Raw genomic sequence first — 18,520 nt, forward strand, 5'->3', positions numbered from 1 at the left:
CACTGTAGTTGTTTTGCTTTGACTAGCCTTTCCTGAAGACAACTCTTGTTCACAGCAAGAGCTAATGGTCAAAAGTGGCCGTGAGTCCTTGGGAAGACACGGTTTTGGCAACCACATGGGCATTTTGTGGCCCGCTGTCTTGGCCCCAATATTCTAGCTACACTTCTTTTTCACCAATTCTCTTTCTCTTCCCTGCCCCCAAGTCCCTTGTTCTTCATAGCCTTAAAAAGAAAAGAAAAAACCCAACCCAACACATTAAGAGACTAAACCTATCAAAAAAATGAAGAAAAGACCCAGTCCAGAGAGAGAAGCAGAAATGGTGGTGAAGAGAGAAAATAGCAGTAACACTTAGACTTGTCAGGTCAACTGCCACTTGTGGAAATCCACATGTATAAAATACAGAGAGAGTTTGGAGCATGCTCTTCCATTCTCAACTATCAGGTATATCATCAGGCTGAATGATGGCTGGAGCTCTTCAGCATAAGAGACATAGGGAATCTGGCTTATTATATGGTCCTTCTAGGTCAGCATTTGTTGGTAATGACTGGCCGCAGCCATCCTGCGTTTCAGGCAGGGGTCCTTCCCAGCTGGGGATTGAACCCAAGACCTTCTGCATACAGATCAAGATGCTCTGCCGCTGAACCACAGACTTTCATCAGGTTTGCTCACCTCTGCTACTGTAGCTCCATTGCTCTGACACAACAGAGCAAAGGCTGTATTGCAGAATATCAATATACAGCCGCATGTAAATTTCCCACAGTGCCCCAAGAAGGGTAGTCACATGGTGCCGGGCTACAGCTCCCATCAACCTCAGGCAACATTGCCAGGGAAGATGAGCGCTGTAGACTCAAGAAATCTGAGGACCACCACATTAGCTACATTTGCCCCCAGAGCATTGCGGGGACTTAAACGGCAGCTCCTAAACCAATTGCCTAGGGATGCCGAGAGCAGATCCCGGGTGAACATGCCATGAAATTGATCACGGAGACTTTACCCCTCAAAAGCTCATTCCCGCTCCCCAAAACCAAGGACCCTTTGCTGTCTCTTTTAAGCACGATAAGCCTAAATCTTGTTAAGCCAGATTTTGTGTGTGGTTCAAGATATTTTAAGTCTTCCACAGCTCATTAACCCTAGCAGGAGGAAGGATGTTTCCTGTACTGGCCCAGCTTTTCAAGAGTTTTTTTTTTTTTGCATCACCCACAATTTGCCCTTTTGTTTATAAAGCTGGTGTAGTTGCTAAGATCAGTTAGCTGCCTACCATTTAGAAAGTTGGCTGCTTTTTAAGTAGGCAGCTTGGAAGGCAACATGGTGTTTCTAAGAGAGCTGAGGCACCGCTTAACTCTTTGTGTGTGTGTTTTAATTGCTGAGCAAATAGAAGGGGAAAGGTTCGAAGCTGCGCGAGTCGCTAGTGCTGAGCAATGTCATCTGTTGCGCCTCCAGCCTGCTACTTTTTTATGTTGAGTCATCTCGGTATGAGTCTTGGGCACACTTGGCATGACATCATTGAAGTGCTCTGACAACACTGCGCCATGCAAAACGGGCAGGGATTCATGCTGGAAAACACACAGTGCAAACAGCACAGAAAACACACAACACAAACAGCACAGGAAGCGGCCTGGTTTGCCACTAGATCTGTGCATACAACACAATTGGGTTTTTTGTGTGTGTGTGTTTTCCCCCCATTACTATTAAGAATCTGAACGTTGCACAGTAGCCTGCAATATGTAATTCACGAAGGTAAACTAGGCACATTAATCATTCCCAATCTAGGATCATATATCAAATAATAGAATTGGATTAAAGTATATTTCTCTTCCTTAATCAGCTAGCAAACGGGGTAAGGTTAGGGTGTCAAGAGAGAGCTATTTCTGACCCATTTAAAATACACTGAACTTGGTCCTGTAAACTCAGAATGAGCATGTCGTGCGCACATGCTCTCACATCCTTTCTCCTCCCACAAATCCTGATTTGCAGTCAAAGATCAAACCACTGTTGTTGTTGCTTTAATTCGGACATAATGGGAAACTGTGGTTTGGCAAACCCTGGACATTTTGCATTATGGTGCACGATAAGAGGGAGCATGCAGGCAGAGAGCACTTGCTCTTGGTTCTGTAAAGCATGGTTTATATGGCTGAGATATTCTGTCTGAACTAGGTCTTTCTCTAAAGCATGTGGATGGGCTCACTTGCACTATCTTTCGGAAGACGCATTTATATGATGCCGATCACTTCTCTCGCTGCAGGACGCCAATGTTTTAATTTATTGGGTTTATCCATGAATCGCTGCCATGTGGTCCATCTGTTATATGAACAGAATCCTTTGCTTTTGCAGAATTTTGCACAGTACTTGATTCGCAACAGTTCTGGGCAATTGCCATACCCTCCTGGAAGTGCAGATAAGTGAAAATGTAGCTGTGCTGCAGCGCTCATCATGCGCAACATTCATGCTGCTATTTTTTTAATTAAAAAAACCACATTAATAAGCGTTAATGTAAGGCTATCAGTATAAATGAAACTTTACATTGTCCACAATTCTTTATTTACTTGTCCATGAGTGTCACGAAACTAACGACGGGGTAGACATACACAGGACCGCACAGTTGCAGAATGACTTTGGTCACAGAGATGGCTTCCTTGACCGCTGGGGAAAGGCGTTAACAAGTAACTGCACATTATTTCTGGTGGGGATGTGAGAGATGGCATCATGTAGATGTCCTGAGCAGTTTAATTCATTTAAGAAACCATTTAAGTTAGGAGACCTTGAGGGTAGTTGATAGGACTGCCAACTTGTTTAACAGGCCCTGCTGCTGTGCTCTGTAAATGCTGCTGTAGACATTGGCAGTTGCTGATGATACGCACTCTCTCTACTGGAGCAGGAGGGGCCTGCAGAGGCTCCAGATTTCTGCATATCAAGCTGCTGTTAAAGTTACAAGAGCAGGTCAGAGGCCCCCACCCCACCCCAAACCCATCATTTCGCAATCCCAGCTACCCAGGATTCTGGAGGGAGCAAAGGTCATGGGAAGGGACATAGGAGCAATTCAGTGCTAAAAGCTAAGGAGTGGCAACCCTACAGAGTACAGTACATAACCACAAACGATATAATATCAAATCGTAAATTAAGGAGACCACATTTGCGAGTTTTAAAAATTTTTACAGCATCTTTTTTATTTTCTGTAATGAATTGCAAGCAGTCCTGTCTTCACTGTGGGAGCAGAATAATAATAATAATAATAATAATAATAATAATAATAATAATAATCAACAACAAATTATTATTTTTAGAATATACAATTTAGAATATTTGTTGTTTTTGAAAGCACAGGGCTGTTTCAGGTATCTTTTTTTGCACCGTGAACCATGGACTTTAGAAAGGAAGGTGGCCTCAGGACCCCAGAATGCCTTATTTTCTTGTGAAGGCCACCTGACAAATGGTAGTCATCAGAGAAAGGCAATGCTGCCTCTTTAAATGGCCACTCTCTCTGTCAGCGCATCTTGTGGGGCTGAAATGCCCTTTGTTATCACAGTCTAGACGGGACGCAGGCGGAATATTTGATTGTGTGTGTGTGTGTGTGTGTGTGTTAAGGTGCAGGCAGAGGGAGGGTGCAGTAGACAACTAGACAAGGGTTAGGTGATTTTGACTGGCTTCATCTACGAAGGGATTGCAGTGATTTTTCTCTCCTCCCCACTTCTTATCTGGCAAACTCTGCCTGCCCTCTTTTGCTTATTTTAAAGGTGGAAGGGATGAAAAGCCAATCCCGTGTGTTTATAAAATTGTTCCATTTCTCAGAAGGAGACATTAGCGCACTGCAGCCTGCCTCCCTTTAATTGCCCTTTTTATGACTGTCTAGACATCATCCAGATACGTGTTTGCAGTGAAAAGACGTATCCCCTCCTTCTGGTTATATGATATAGTCCGAACCCTTTTCGCCCATTCTCTTTTAACCCACTCCTTGGTTGTTCTTTCAAGAATGGATTTTATCCCTGTATTCCCTCCCGAGCAATCGTATTATTAGTACTGTGCACCAATTGACTGTTTCAGTTGTATTTTGGGTGCCCCCCCCTCGCTGTGTTTTCCTGGTGTCATGAGGGTCTTTTTTCTCCCCCACCCCCAAGCTTTTTGGAGGGGATATAGAGCTTGGAAAAAGGGCTCTCATTTGGAGTTACTTAAGCAGATCACATTTCTAAAGCTGTGTTTATATTCAAACATAGCCACTTCTTTGTAAAACCCCTTCTCTCTCCTCCTTTGCTTTCATTTTTGTGTGGCTGGTAAGAAGAATACAACTCCTCCGACCAGGTTTTAAGAATGGAGACAACAAGGAACTGTGAATGGGCTTGGGAGGGTTTTAGTTATGCAAATGAGCTGCATTAATTAGCTCTGTTGCCATAGCTGCTACTTTATTGTTTAAGAAGGGGGGGGGAGGGACAGGCTGTGCTATGCCCAATTCTCCACCTCCAAAAAAAAGGGGGGGTATCACCCTTATGCCATCCCTGTTCAGGACAAAATTGCACAGGTCATGAATGTTGTGCTTTTCCTCTGCCACGACTGAATGCATGAAATTAAGAGGTTTAGAAGGGAAAGGAGAAGGGGGAGTTAATTCATACCATAGTCATCTTAAAAGAGAGAGAGAGAATATTAAGATATCCTGGAAGCTTGTTAGCAGCAAAGCTAAGGTTACATTTGTGAAGGCTGATGGGGTGAAGAGAGGGGATGGGTCTAGCTTTCTTAGTCTGCCATAAAAGAGGGGCTTTCTTTCCTTTCCCTCCTTGTGCGCGACTGGGGAGGGAGAGCTATTGTTGGTGTTGACCTTGCTGAAAAGCCATAAATATTTGCCTCCGCCCCCTCACCCCAACCCATCCATCCGCCTTCTGGTTTATGGTGAAAGAGGACTCCGAGGCCATGGAAATAGGAGCAACAAGAAAGCCAAATTCATGGGCGTGCGTGTAAAAGAAGTGCCCCGTTTCTGCCTTAACAGGCGTTCGATGCAACACAAATATTGACAACTGAATTTTGGTATAATATTTCTGCTTCAAAGAGAAATATTTGGGGTTGAGTGTGGGACGACGCTTTACCTTACAGGACTCTTTTTTAAAAAGCAACAACATTTGTGTTCTTGCCTTTCTGTTGCAGCCGGAAAGCACCCAAGGTGGTTTGATTTCACCTTAACTTCTTCAGAAAGACTTGGTCCTCTCCCAGTTCTGATTATTTGATCCCTGGCACCTCCAGTATAAAAAGAAAGAAAGGAAACCAGGTAGCAAGTGAAATGAAGTACCGTATTTTTCACTCTATAACACGCACCCGACCATAACACGCACATAGTTTTTAGAGGAGGAAAATCCGTAGGCATGCCACCCGTAGGCATTCCCTCCATAACACGCACAAACATTTCCCCTTACTTTCTAGGAGGAAAAAAGTGAGTGTTGTGGTGCAAAAAATACGGTACTTCTGCCCGAAACCCTGCAGATTCGCTGCCAGTCAGAGTAGACAGTATTGGCCCAGATGGACAAATATCGTGGCCTGGAATAAGGCAGATTCCTTATCATGTTCGCAATTTGGCTGTGGAAAATTACGTTTCTTTCATTTTGATGCTGGATAAGGTCCCTGCTACCCTTCCACACACACACACACTCTCCACATCAAAATGGCTGCTGTTTGGGAAAAGGCTGTGGCTCATCTGCCTTGCATGCAGCCGGTCCCAGGTTCAAATCCTGGTGTGTCCAGGTAGGCCTGGGAATATTCCCTGTCCAAAATCCTGGGAAGTTGCTTCTGGTCAGTGTAGTAGATCAATACCGAGCAAGATTTTGCTTACCGTAATGTGATTCTAACTCTGTGATCTGTAGATCTGTGTGAGGAATAAGGGTGTCCTAACTGGGTTAAACCACAGAGCCTAGGACTTGCTGATCAGAAGGTCGGCGGTTCGAATCCCCGCAACGGGGTGAGTTCCCGTTGCTTGGTCCCTACTCCTGCCAACCTAGCAGTTTGAAAGCACGTCAAAGTGCAAGTAGATAAATAGGTACCGCTTCGGTGGGAAGGTCAACTGCGTTTTCGTGCGCTGCTCTGGTTCGCCAGAAGCGGCTTAGTCATTATAGCCACATGACCCAGAAAATATATGCCGGCTCCCTCGGCCAATAAAGCGAGATGAGCACCGCAACCCCAGAGTCGACCACAACTGGACCTAATGGTCAGGGGTCGCTTTACCTTTAACAGCTCTCAGAACCCTTTAACAAACTACATTTCCCAGGACTTTTTGCAGTGCGGGAGCCATTACTGTTTCAAAGAGGTATGATACTGCTTTAAATGCACAGTGCAGATGGGGCCTAGGCAGAACACTTGCTCTTGATACCTATATTTCTTTATGGAAGGAGGTTTTCGTATGGAGGAACATTGAATTCTATTAGCACCATGTTCCCCACTTCAGTGGGAACTTGGTCTTTGATCTGCAGCCATGATGTGATCTCTGTGCCACGCCAGAAAGACCAAGAAAATGCAGGCCTGAAGGTTCCCAGAGCTAACCTTGAATTATTCCCCCCCCCAACTTCATAGGATATGCTCAGAGGGACATTCATGGGTCTTCTCCCTCACCTTTTATCCACCTTGTAAGGTGTGCTGCCAGCAGGTGGTTCTTGGTGGGGTGTGATGGCAAGCTAGTCTCCTGGCTCAGTGCATCCTTATTGGATATACAACAGCAGAGATAATTCAGGGTTAATTCTGTTTTTTGGTCTGCATGTCAACGAGGAAGACAGTTGAGACTTGACAGTCGATGGAGCAAGAGAGAAAAGTTGTTCTGAAGGTGGTTAAACTTGGGATGTGTAGTCAAATATGTCTCCCTGTTCTCAACTGGGCCTTAGACTCATAGAATCATATAACTGTTGGGAAAGGGTCACCTAGTCCAACCCCCTCCAGTAAATATGATTCTTCCCAAGTTATACCTTGCCCTTGTTCAATTTGTCATCAGTAAAGTATTGTCAGTTTCTTTCTCCCCATAACTACTTTACTCTCTGCTCATATTCCTCACCACAACTGTGCTGTTCCTTGCCTTTCTCTCTGGCCCCGATCCACAACACTTCCAGAGGGCGAGGCCAAGCGAGGAGCAAGTTGCGGATGCTTTTCCTTGGTCCTCTTGCTGCTTCTTTGAAGGCGAAGAGGCAGAAACAGTGAGGCCAAGAAACATGAGCCGGCCCAGAAGGCTCCAGGGATTGGCAGTGGGGCCCTTTCTGAGGCATGGGCCTTGACAGGTGCCCATGGAAGCAAACCCCTAATGCCCACCTTGTAAAAGCCACCCTGCTGGAGGCAAGGGGGCTGATCAGTGCAAAAATGTGGCTTGGTTTCTGCAGGGTTTTTGGGCAATGAAATATAAAGTTACTGCGTCAGCCATCAAAGAGAAGTGCTTTCAGAAGTGCAGTTTAAAAATGTATATAAAAGCGTATAAACTTGGGACAAGGTGTTAAAAAGAAAGAAAGAAAAGAAGTGGGAATTCTACCCAACGGATAGCTCTGATGTTCTGCAGCAGTAGCAAGCTCTCCATGGAATGGGGTTTGCTTTCCTCTCTCTCTCTCTTTATTATTTGGGGAGCCCAGAGCAGACAGCTTGCCGGCGAGACAGATGTGGTTGGGCAACAACAAACATCTATTTCTATAACTAGAAACAAATTTAGTAATTGCCTCTTTCAGTAGGACTTGATCAAGCAGGAAATGAAATTCCTAAATGGCAGTTAGCAGAAGTATCCTATAGCTAAACTAAAAAGAGAGAGAAGAGTGAAGCACGCTTTGTGGTCTCATAAGTTTCGGGCGGCTTGGGGGCTGGGGAAGAAGACTGCATTCTGCAAACCATGAAAGCATAGCACCAGCCTCTTATGGCATTTTATTTTATTACTATTTAATTGAAAGCAAAAAAATAAAAAAGTCCTTGACTTTGGAGAATGGATTCTGATGCCTCGCTTACGGATTCCATGCACTGTTGAAGAGCTTCTGCCGGGGCTGTTATTCCTTATTTATTTTAAGAAATTACTCTACTGCAACATGTCGGCAAATTACATCTGTGTTTCCTCTACTTAGCTGACCTCACCCTAATATTCTGATCCTGCTTGGGGTATTCCCTGTGTGAGTGAAGAGCTATTAGGCGATAGAGTTACCTGGAACAGTTCTCGATGGCACAAACATACTGGGTCTCGAACTGGTGACTTGAGCGACATTCAAAAGGGGATTTGGCATGTGCTCCACCAACCCAGGGCTTGTATTTTCAAAATGGGCAACCAGATACAAAAAGAACTCTTGGGGCAGTTAAAAAATACATGTCATGCGAAACTTGTACAGTCATACCTTGGCTCCCAAACACCTTGGGAGTCGAATGTTCTAGCTCCTGAATGATCGAAAACTGGAAGTGAGTTTTCCAGTTTTCAAATGTTCTTTTGGAAGCCAAACATCTGACGGGGCTTCCGATTGGCCGCAGGAACTTCCTGCAGCCAATCCGAAGCTGCGCTTTGGGAGTAGAACATTTCAGAAGTCTAATGGACTTCTGGAACGGATTCTATTTGACTTCCGAGGTACGACTGTACTATCCTGGGTAATGTGAAAAGTAAATTAAGTGCTCCAGGCTCCGTTAGAACCCACATGCCCCCTGGCCAAGAACAGACCTCCATTGCTTCACTCTGCAGAGTATTCACCAGTATTTCTCAAGGAAATGTAACACTCTCTTCGAGACATCAAGGATGTCAAATGCCCAGTTCGGAATTTTTTCTCCCACTCTTATAGGCTTCTGAATGCCTTGGGATATGAAAGCGCACTTGAAGAAAATGTACAGATGTCCTGTAGCAGCCTGTTTGAAAGTTTCCATTTTTTATTTTAAAAACCCTGCCAACACCTGGCTTTGGACATAGGAGCGAACTTCAGGGAGGCAGCCAAGCAAGTCTCCTTGCACCTATAAACTGAAGACTGTCACTTGATGCTTCCTCCCTGACCCCTACAATGCCTTCCAGGTAGGGCATATTTGCAGGAAATGTAACTAGGAGACTTGCTCTTCTTGAGTGCAGACTTTCTGTGTCTTGTTCTGCCTTTAGTTGAAAAGGAGCCACATCTGAGAGCAGGATCTGTACTAAACTGACCGCAAGGCTCCAGCCCAAGGATTGGCAGTCCAGCTTGGGTGAAAGATTCCTGCATTGCAGGGGGTTGGGCTAGATCAGGGGTCACCAACCTAAGGCCCGTGGGCCAGAAGAGGCCCATGGGGGTCGTTTAACCGGCCCATGGACCCCTGCCGCCCACTCAGGGACCCCCACCGCCCACTTGGTCTGCTCCTGTGCACCATGCTAAACTGGCGCAAAGCAGAGAGTGGACCGCCATCAGCAATGCTGTCCGGCTTCCTATTGGCTGCAGGAAGCTCCTGCAGCCAATGGGAATTTGTGCGCGCCTCCTCCGCACCGGAAGGAGCGCCAGAAATAGCGTTTGCGCATGCTTGCCTGTGCACACACACTCCGGCCCACTACAGCATCTGCAGGACCGTGAACTGGCCCATGCCACAAAAACATTGCCGACCCCTGGGCTAGATGATCCTCACTGCCCCTTCCAATTCTACAATTCTATGGTTCTAGCTCTTTCTGATGTCCCAGGCAGGCAGGAAGAAGTGTCTGAGCCTGTGGTGGGCTACCATACATGGCTGGTGGATGGAATTGTGCATGGTTTTGTGTGTGTGGTAAAGGTAAAGGACCACTGGACAGTTAAGTCCAGTCAAAGGTGGCATTGGGGTTGTGGCGCTCATCTTGCTTTCAGGCCGAGGGAGCCGGCATTTGTCCACAGAAAGCTTTCCAGGTCATGTGGCCAGCATGACTACACCACTTCTGGTGCAACGGAACACCATGACGGAAACCAGAGCGCATGGAAATGCCGTTTACCTTCCCGCCGCAGTGGTACCTATTTATCTACTTGCACTGACGTGCTTTCGAACTGCTAGGTTGGCAAGAGCTGGGACAGAGCAACGGGAGCTCACACCACCGTTGCAGGGATTCGAACCGCCAACCTTCTGATCGGCAAGCCCAAGCAGCTCAGGGGTTTAGACCACAGCACCACCTGTGTCTCCATGTTATAGAGGGCTGGGCTACGTATAAGGAACTTTTGAAGGTTCTCCTTGACCCAGCCCTACCAATCCCTGAATTTTAGGTCAGTCTTAATGCTTCATGTCTTGGCATCTTTGCCTTGGGCTTCTGCCTTCTGAAATCTCTCTTTGGTTTCGGCTTTGCATTGCCTTTCTCTTCAATGAAAATTTTGCATGAAGGGAGGGCTGGGAAAAAAACCCCAGCCATTGTCATTTACAAATGACTGAACATTCTTCCCCACCCAGCCCCTAACCGAAGCACTCCTGTTTTTATAATGGAAGTCTTTGCAAAACCGAATACCATAGCCTGACCTTTTGTCATAGTAAAATTTATCACTGTTGTGGAGAGTTCCAACCAGATGTATGTACGTGTGTGTCAGTGTGTAAACATTATGGAAATGCAAAAGGTGGTGAGCCACAGACCTTGCAAACAGAACACTGAACCTTTTTGCAGTCATTTGATCCAAATAAAATTGATTGTTATGCTATGCACTGCTGCTGCTTGGTGGATGAATGAGTTGTGCTTATGATGGATCAACAGAGTTGTCTGCATTTTTGGACTTTCCTCAAGGGTATCTATTTTTATTTTGTTAAATTTGTAAGATGACCTCCTGACCTGCACCACTGCTGCTGACCTTGATGGCTGGGTGCATGAAAAGCAGCGCTAGAAATTAGCCCGGCGCCAGGCACTTTGCACAACCATTTTGCAGGAAAGCAAAATGTCACCTGGGAAAGGATTTGAAATATTTTCCTTGAAGCTTCAATTTGTTTTATTCTGGATTGTTTTATTTGATGTTTTAATGTGTTGGAAATCATTTTGAGATTTGTTCTTTAAAATATAAAGTGGTATATTATTATTAATAATAATAATAATAATAATAATATAATTAATTCCACTTGCGGGGAGGATAGCACATAGACATTCCATTGTGGTTGCTGCGTTTAAGGTGCCATTTGATGATTTGATTATATACCAGAGTTTCTAACAGTGCTGAAAAGGTCTGGCTGTGTGTGTTTATGTGCGTGATTCCCCAAAGCAGGTTACTCCTCTAGACACCTTAAAATATTTTGGGTTGGACTGAAAGAACTGCGAGCGGAAGGAAAATTACCGCCAATGCTGTTCCACAAACACCTGCACATGGAAGGTGTCTATAATAGTTCTCATTGTCTGGTTGCACCACAAGCTGTGTGAGCACTCGTGCAAGTTCTCGACAGAGCAGAGTAACGTTAGTGGATTTAATTTTACTTTTCTTGGGCAACGTCGTAGTGAGAGATGTGAAAACAGCTCTTTCGCCAATACAGGACTTCTCGCCTGCTTGCAAAAGGGCGCCCTTGGATCTGACCCATTTTGATATTGCTTTGTGCTACTTAGCATTGAAGCTGAGGATAAAGGTGAAATATGTGGCAGGCTAAAGTTGACATACAGTAGATGTTGACTGCAAGATCCAGAGGTTAGGAGACAGGATCCCTGCCTGTCGTTCATTCCTACAAAAAGCCACATAGATTTGATTTCTGATGTTGCAACGGTTGACTCTGCCACAGATATTCTTCCATGGAAGAAAACCATTACAGAAGAGACTGGCCTCCATAGATTTTGTTTCATTCAATCTTCGAATGCTCTTAGGAGTTACACTTACCTGCAGTGTGTGTGTCTTTCTGTTTCCTACTGCTGTTTAACATTTCAGAACCGCAGAACCGTCTGTGAACATCATAATCCTCAAAGCACCCTATACTTTGAAGTCACCCTATTGATGTAGCTGTGCTACCATTAAATAAGGACTTCCAAGAGTTGTGACCTAAGGGACTTGACCTCAAGTCAACTGTGGGGCAGGTAGTGAAAATGAAGCAGGGCCTTGGAAAAGGAAGAGAAGGTTCGTAGGACAGAACAGGAGAAGAGGCCAAGCAATTATAGGTTCCTAATTGCACAGAGCTAACTTTTAAATATATTTTGAGGCACGTTGCTTCTCCTAATTCCCAGTACAGTGGTATCTTGGGTTACAGGCACTTCAGGTTACGTGATTTCGGGTTGCACACTGTTACTTCCGGGTTTCGGCACATGCGCAGAAGCACCGAATCACGATCCGTGCATGCGCAGACGCGGTGCTGCGGGTTGTGAATGTGCCTCCACTGTACTGGTCCTTTAAGGGCCTTTACATTTCTGCTGCCTCTTTCGGTTTATGTAATAAAGAAAGCTGCTCATTACATTTTTAAACTTCATCTTTTGCCTTTTTGCACATGTGATGGGATCGCATGATCCGCGCTGCTAGCAGAAGCTCTTAAGAGCTTGTTTGATGTTCCACCACCACCAAAGAAAGAAGAGAAAAAGGGGGGGGAGGAGAGAAACACCTGGGGTTGCAGCAGAGAAGGGAGCGAGATCCGGTGCCACACAAGTGGAAAACTGAGATTGAAATAGAATTTGGGACAGTTCTCGCCAGTGTTCACGTCCTCTTTTGTGAGTCACGCTACAAGTGCAGCTCTAAGGATATCAGAGGTGTTGATTTTTTGGGGGGGGTGCGGGGGGTGCTAAGCAACATTCTAAAAAAGAAAATACAGTGGTACCTCAGGTTAAGTACTTAATCCGTTCCAGAGGTCCGTTCTTAACCTGAAACTGTTCTTAATCTGAAGCCTCACTTTAGCTAATAGGGCCTCCCGCTGCTGCCGCGCCACCGGAGCCCGATTTCTGTTCTCATCCTGAAGCAAAGTTCTTAACCTGAAGCACTATTTCTGGGTTAGCGGAGTCTGTAACCTGAAGCGTATGTAACCTGAAGCATATGTAACCTGAGGTACCACTGTAAGGCAATTTGAACTATGAGGGCCCTCACTGTGGATTTCTGAATTCTTTAATTCCAAGCCCTGGAAAAAACAGATTGTAGCTGGGGATGTGTTTGTGTGTGTCTCACTGAAAACAGAAAGATAGCAAAGTTAGGGGGAAAAGGTTCTAGTTCACTTCCTAGTTTTCTATTTGCAGAAAGCATGGGGGGGGGGGAGAGAGAGAGCATTGAAAACATGAAAAATGACAACAACCAGCTTAAACAACAACCCAAACAAACCTTGCCCTCCCACCTGCACCAGCGTTCTTGGTGGTAATGGTCCCTTGTACGCGGGTGGCGCTGTGGGTTAAACCACAGAGCCTAGGACTTGCCGATCAGAAGGTCAGCGGTTCGAATCCCCACAACAGGGTAAGCTCCCGTTGCTCGGTCCCTGTTCCTGCCAAGCTAGCAGTTCGAAAGCACATCAAAGTGCAAGTAGATAAATAGGTATCACTCGGGCGGGAAGGTAAACGGCGTTTCCGTGCACTGCTCTGGTTCTCCAGAAGCAGGTTAGTCATGCTGGCCACATGACCTGGAAGCTGTACGTCGGCTTCCTCAGCCAATAAAGCGAAATGAGCGCTGCAACCCCAGAATCGTCCGCGACTGGACCTAATGGTCAGGGGTCCCTTTACCTTTACCATCTCAGAACTTCACACACACACACACACACACACCCCGACACAGTCAAGGACACTTTCTTCCCTATCATCACTAGGATTAAGACCATGCATCTAAAATAAGGCCACAGCAAGTCCTGGCTTTTAGTTTTAGGCTTTGCTGCAAATGGTTGACCAATAATGTTTTTCGTCCGGCTTGCTTGAGAGGTAGTTACAACACAGAAACTTCTTCAGCCTAAGCCGTCTCTTATGGTGGGTGGAGGCTGTGAGATCTTTGGAAACAGCACAAGGTTTCATTGCTCTGATAAAAAAATTTTGAACCGTGTTTGAGGACACCCTGAAATTCTGCAGAAGCCCATCAGGGATTTCTTGATGGCAAAACTGGCAGTAGTGGACCAATGTTCCTGAAAGACAGCTAACATGCAATCACCTATATAACCGCTGAAATGTGAAGTTGCAAGTGACTGTTAGCTGTGTTCTAAGCCAGTGTTTCCCAACCTTTTTTGGGCAAAGGCACACTTGTTTCATGAAAAAAATCTTGAGGCACACCACCATTACAGCCCCGTGATGTCAGCGCGCAGCGTCACGCCGGGAGGGACATGAATTGCTAGCAAATTACATAATCACCTCCTTGAGGGCTGGCTCATCTTCTCCGAAGGCAGAACCCCATTAATTAACAGCACAGACTCACACCATAGCCAAGACGAGGGGGGAAAACCTCAGTCATGCACATGTGGGGGCTAAATGAGGACGAAGACCGGGCAGAGAGCAGGGTTCAAATCACCCCACCTGGCCAGGACAATCCCTGGGTGCTCCCTTGGGCCACTCGCCTGACCCACCTCGCAGGGCTGTTGTTGCGAGGATAACACGGGGAGAACTACGCACGCCCCCGGGAGCTCCTTGGAGGAGAAAGCGGGCGATGAATGCAATGCATGAAATATATGAGAGGCGACCAGGTTTTGCAGGTGAGGGGCCCCCACCAGCCTCCGCTTCCAACACCCGGCACAACGACGCCGAAGTTTCCCTCCGGGCTCGGCTCGGGGAGCAGCGCTGCTCCCCCCCGGCTCCCCTTCGCCCTCCCGGCTCTCTGTGCCGCCCACTGGGGACCCCCCTCACCTGCCAAGTCCGGAGCGCCGGTGGAAGTTGCATGCATGCATGCTGGGCGCCGCGTTGCCATTGCATTGCACTGCACTCCATGCAACGCCTGCACGCATGCATTGCCTTGCACGCCCGCCAAGGGGTCTCCCCGCGGTCCGATGCGTCCCCTCCGGCGCGGATGCAGCATTGCAAAAATAAACCCCCCCCCCGACGCAGCCCTACCTGGGGGGCAGCCTCCGCCTCCGCCGCTCCGCCTCCGCGGGGATCCCCGGGCTCCATCCTGCCGCCCGATCTCCGCGGGGGCGCAGGCAGGCTGCGCGGGGTCTGCGCGGAAGAGCCCCTGCCCGCCCGGCCGCCGCCGCTGCGCTCATTCCTTGGCCGGGAGAAGAGCGCTTCAAACAAAACGCCAGGCCACGCTGGGAAACGTAGTTTGCGCACCCCGCGCGGGCGCGGAGCCCAAGGGCGAGGGGACTACGGATCCCGGCAGCCCCCGCGCCGGGGACGGAGGGGGAGAGGCCGGGTGCAGGGATGGAGGGACGGGTGGGCAAGCGAGTGAGTGAGTGGCAGCCGCCAAGCCTTGGCCGAGAGCCAGGAAGGGCCTCCCCGGAGGAGGAGGGAGGCGCAGGGAGGGAGGGAACCCCAGGGGTCATCTAGTGACGGCGCCCCAATCGAAAATTTGACTTTTTTTAAAAAAAAAAATCTTTCGAATTTTTAAATTTTTCCTGCGGCACACCAGGCAACATCTCGCGGCACACTAGTGTGCCGCGGAACAGTGGTTGGGAAACACTGTTCTAAGCAATGTTCTCTGTATAAGTGGAATAACAGAGGCCCTAGCCTGCCCCCCAGAAAAACCCTGCACCTTAGAACATACATACATACATACATACATACATACATACATACATAATTTTATTTGTATGCCACCTTTCCACAGTTCAGACCATGCTCAAGGCAGCTTGCAACATGGAAAAAGACCACATAGCTACAACATAACGAAAGTAGCAATAAACAACAAATAAAACATTTTTAAAAGGCACAAACAGACCAAACAATTTCCACGTTAAGTCAAAACAAGGTCTAAAATTAAGATACAAAACAAAAACAAAAGCCAACAGCAACAACCCCACCCAACAAAACCCACTGAACTCCTCAGCCCAGGAGCCTCTGCAGTTTGCAGTGCTAGAGTTCTGTGGTGAGCATTGAGTGGAGTCAGTGGTGGATATAGAAGAGTTAGAATTGGTGTAGTAAAGGTTCCCTGGGCGTGAAAAGCTTGAAAACCAATGTCTCCGAGAGTTCAAGGTTTTGTTGTTATCAGAGCAGCGCCACCAGTTCTGCTGCTGCACTGGGTGCTGAGCCTAGGGGACATCACAGGGCAATGTGACTATGACCTAGTGAATTGAACCTAAGAGAAGGCGAGGCGGGGGGGGGGGGACGACGACTGAATTTTGGCCTCACACAGGAGGGCACTGCTGAAATCTGAGACCAAGCTCATCCCTGTTGTTATCTATCTATATCTATCTATCTATCTATCTATCTATCTATCTATCTATCTATCTATCTCTCTCTCTCTCTATATCTCTATATCTCTATATCTCTATATCTCTATATCTCTATCATCTGTTGCAAAATTCTATGCTGATTAACCATTCACTGATCAACTTCCTAATGTTGTCTCCACATAGTTCCAATGCTCAGCGTGGAAGGTAGATGCCAATGTGACTAATTTACATGGTTTATTCCGGTTGTGAAATTGGCACCCGCTCTTGCCCTTCACCAACCTAGTGCTCTCGGTTAGGGCTGGTGGAAGCTGCAGTTTATTGATGGACAACTGAAGGGCGCTTTCCCAAGAGAGCCAGTGTGGTGTAGTGGGTCAGAGTTCCCGGGCTAGGAAATGGCAGACCAGGGTTCAAATTCCCACTCGGTCATGAAAATCACTGGGTGACCATAGGCCAATCGCTCACTCTCAGCCTAACCTAGCTTTGTTGTGAGGATGGCATGGGGAACTATGTGACTCACCTTGAGATCCTGGGAGGAAAGGTGGGATATAAATGCAACAAATAAATAAGTTTGCCTAGAGCAGTTTTCTCCAAATTTGGTGCCCTCTAGATCAGTGGTCTCCAGAATGTCTGGAAGGCACCAAGTTGGACTCAGCTTGACTCACAAATGTTCCTGACCGAGCTTTTTGCTGCCATGTAGTTTGTATCTCTCCCACCCTGCAACTCGTGTATATTTTGTGAATCTTCCTTTAATCCTTTTATCCCTCTGCTTTTCTCTCCTCTCTGCTAACTATCCAGCATAATCTTTGGAATTCAACACAGGTGTTTGTGCTTAGCTGAGAAGCTCTAGCATTCAAGCTTACCCCCACCCCGGATAGCTTCCAGCAATGCAGTCAGAAAAGGGGGGGGGAATCATACTGATGCTGATTTAGGATTACATTCTGCAGATACCTTTTGGAAAGAAACATCCTCTGAAGGTGCACCATTGGGAGGGGGAAACAGGACACTGCAGGTTTCTTCCTGGTTTTCTGTTTTGTCTCATGGGATGCTCTACAAGTCTGTGCAAAGTGCCGTTTGCATCTGTGTTCCCAGAGAGACCAGGGTTCCCCCCCCCCTGTTCTTCACAAACACACACATGTATGCATGGATCTCAGCCAGTGTTGCCAGTTAGGGAAACTGCATACCTCATGCAGAACGGTATCATGGCATTGCTAGATGGTGAAATGCCTTTTGAATGGTTGTGTGGAAATACCTGGCAGTGTGTGAAAGCCGAAAGCCCAGTTGAAAACATATCCCAGTGGTCTGGAGTTACGCTAAATAATATTTAGAGCCCTGTGAAAAGTACATAGACCTGAAGGAGGAAGTTGGAAGAGTGATATTCTTTCTCACTTCCTCTTTCACCTCTGTTGTGTTTTTCAAGGCTCATATTAATTATTATGTCCACACCCCTTGGAAAAGTGTGAAGAACGAACTTTGCATGCAATTTCTCTCTCCCTCTGCCTTATTCACACAAGGGAGAAAAGAAGACCACAGGGTTGGAGCTCATGCCACTCACTCAAAAATCCAAATGTGCCTACAGGCCTAAAAATGTTGGAGGCTCCTGTGCCAAGCCCTGAAAACCCAACTCTGTCCTTATCATCTCTATATGGCCTAATCCTCTGTTTTTGCTGCTCCTTCCTACTACCTTCATTGGCGTCCTGGACCCTGATTGCTTTTTCTCGCTGCTCTTTCCCAAGCCAGTTAGATCTGGTCTGCTGATGATATAATAATTGGAGAAATAGTTGCAGTTCCATAACACTGCTACCCAGTTTCCATTTCCTATGCCCAGTTTTGCTAAAATTTGGCCTTAGGAACACTGGGAAGTTGCTACAAATTTCCATATTTATTAGGCAAACCTCGTTCCTTGTAAAAAGTGACTCATTTCCTGGTTTTTCAAACCCTTTCCCCAGAGGGCCGTGCTCGGTTTGTGTTAGGCAGGAAGACTCCTGGAGAGAGCGGAGCAATGAGCCACACGGTGCAAACAGTTTGCTTCAGGGGCCTGTGCAGTTGGCTGCAAAAACCAACTGAAAATACAAGGAAGGTGCAGACATGTCTTCAGAGGATGCCAGCATGGTTAATGGGCAGAGTCAGTGAAGCTACAGAAGGCAAGAAGCCTTGCTTCAAAAGGTGGGCATCTTGCATAAATGAGAAAGAAAAAAAAATTATTTCCTCCCAGGCGCGGGGCTGGGGCGGGGGAAGTCCGAGCTTCCCCCGACCCCAGCCCCCAGAACAGGCTGCTATCCGCAAGCCTTGGGAGCCCGCGGGAACTCGCACCGACCCTTCTCGCTCTCCAGGCTTCATTGAAAGCCTGCACTCGCCCCATAGGACACACACACATTTCCCCTTTATTTTTGGAGGGGGAAAAGTGTGTCCTATAGGG

The 18,520-nt window shown here is 46.9% G+C and overlaps 1 protein-coding gene across 3 annotated transcripts in view; it reads left to right on the forward strand.

Annotated features, from left to right (window-relative positions):
- PMEPA1 (prostate transmembrane protein, androgen induced 1) overlaps positions 1-18,520 on the forward strand; it is an 89,154-nt gene that overhangs the window by 42,448 nt on the left and 28,186 nt on the right. The window lies entirely within an intron of this gene.

Source organism: Podarcis liolepis, assembly GCF_965112155.1.
Source record: "Podarcis liolepis genome assembly, chromosome: 6".
In the NCBI taxonomy this organism is placed as follows: Eukaryota; Metazoa; Chordata; class Lepidosauria; order Squamata; family Lacertidae; genus Podarcis; species Podarcis liolepis.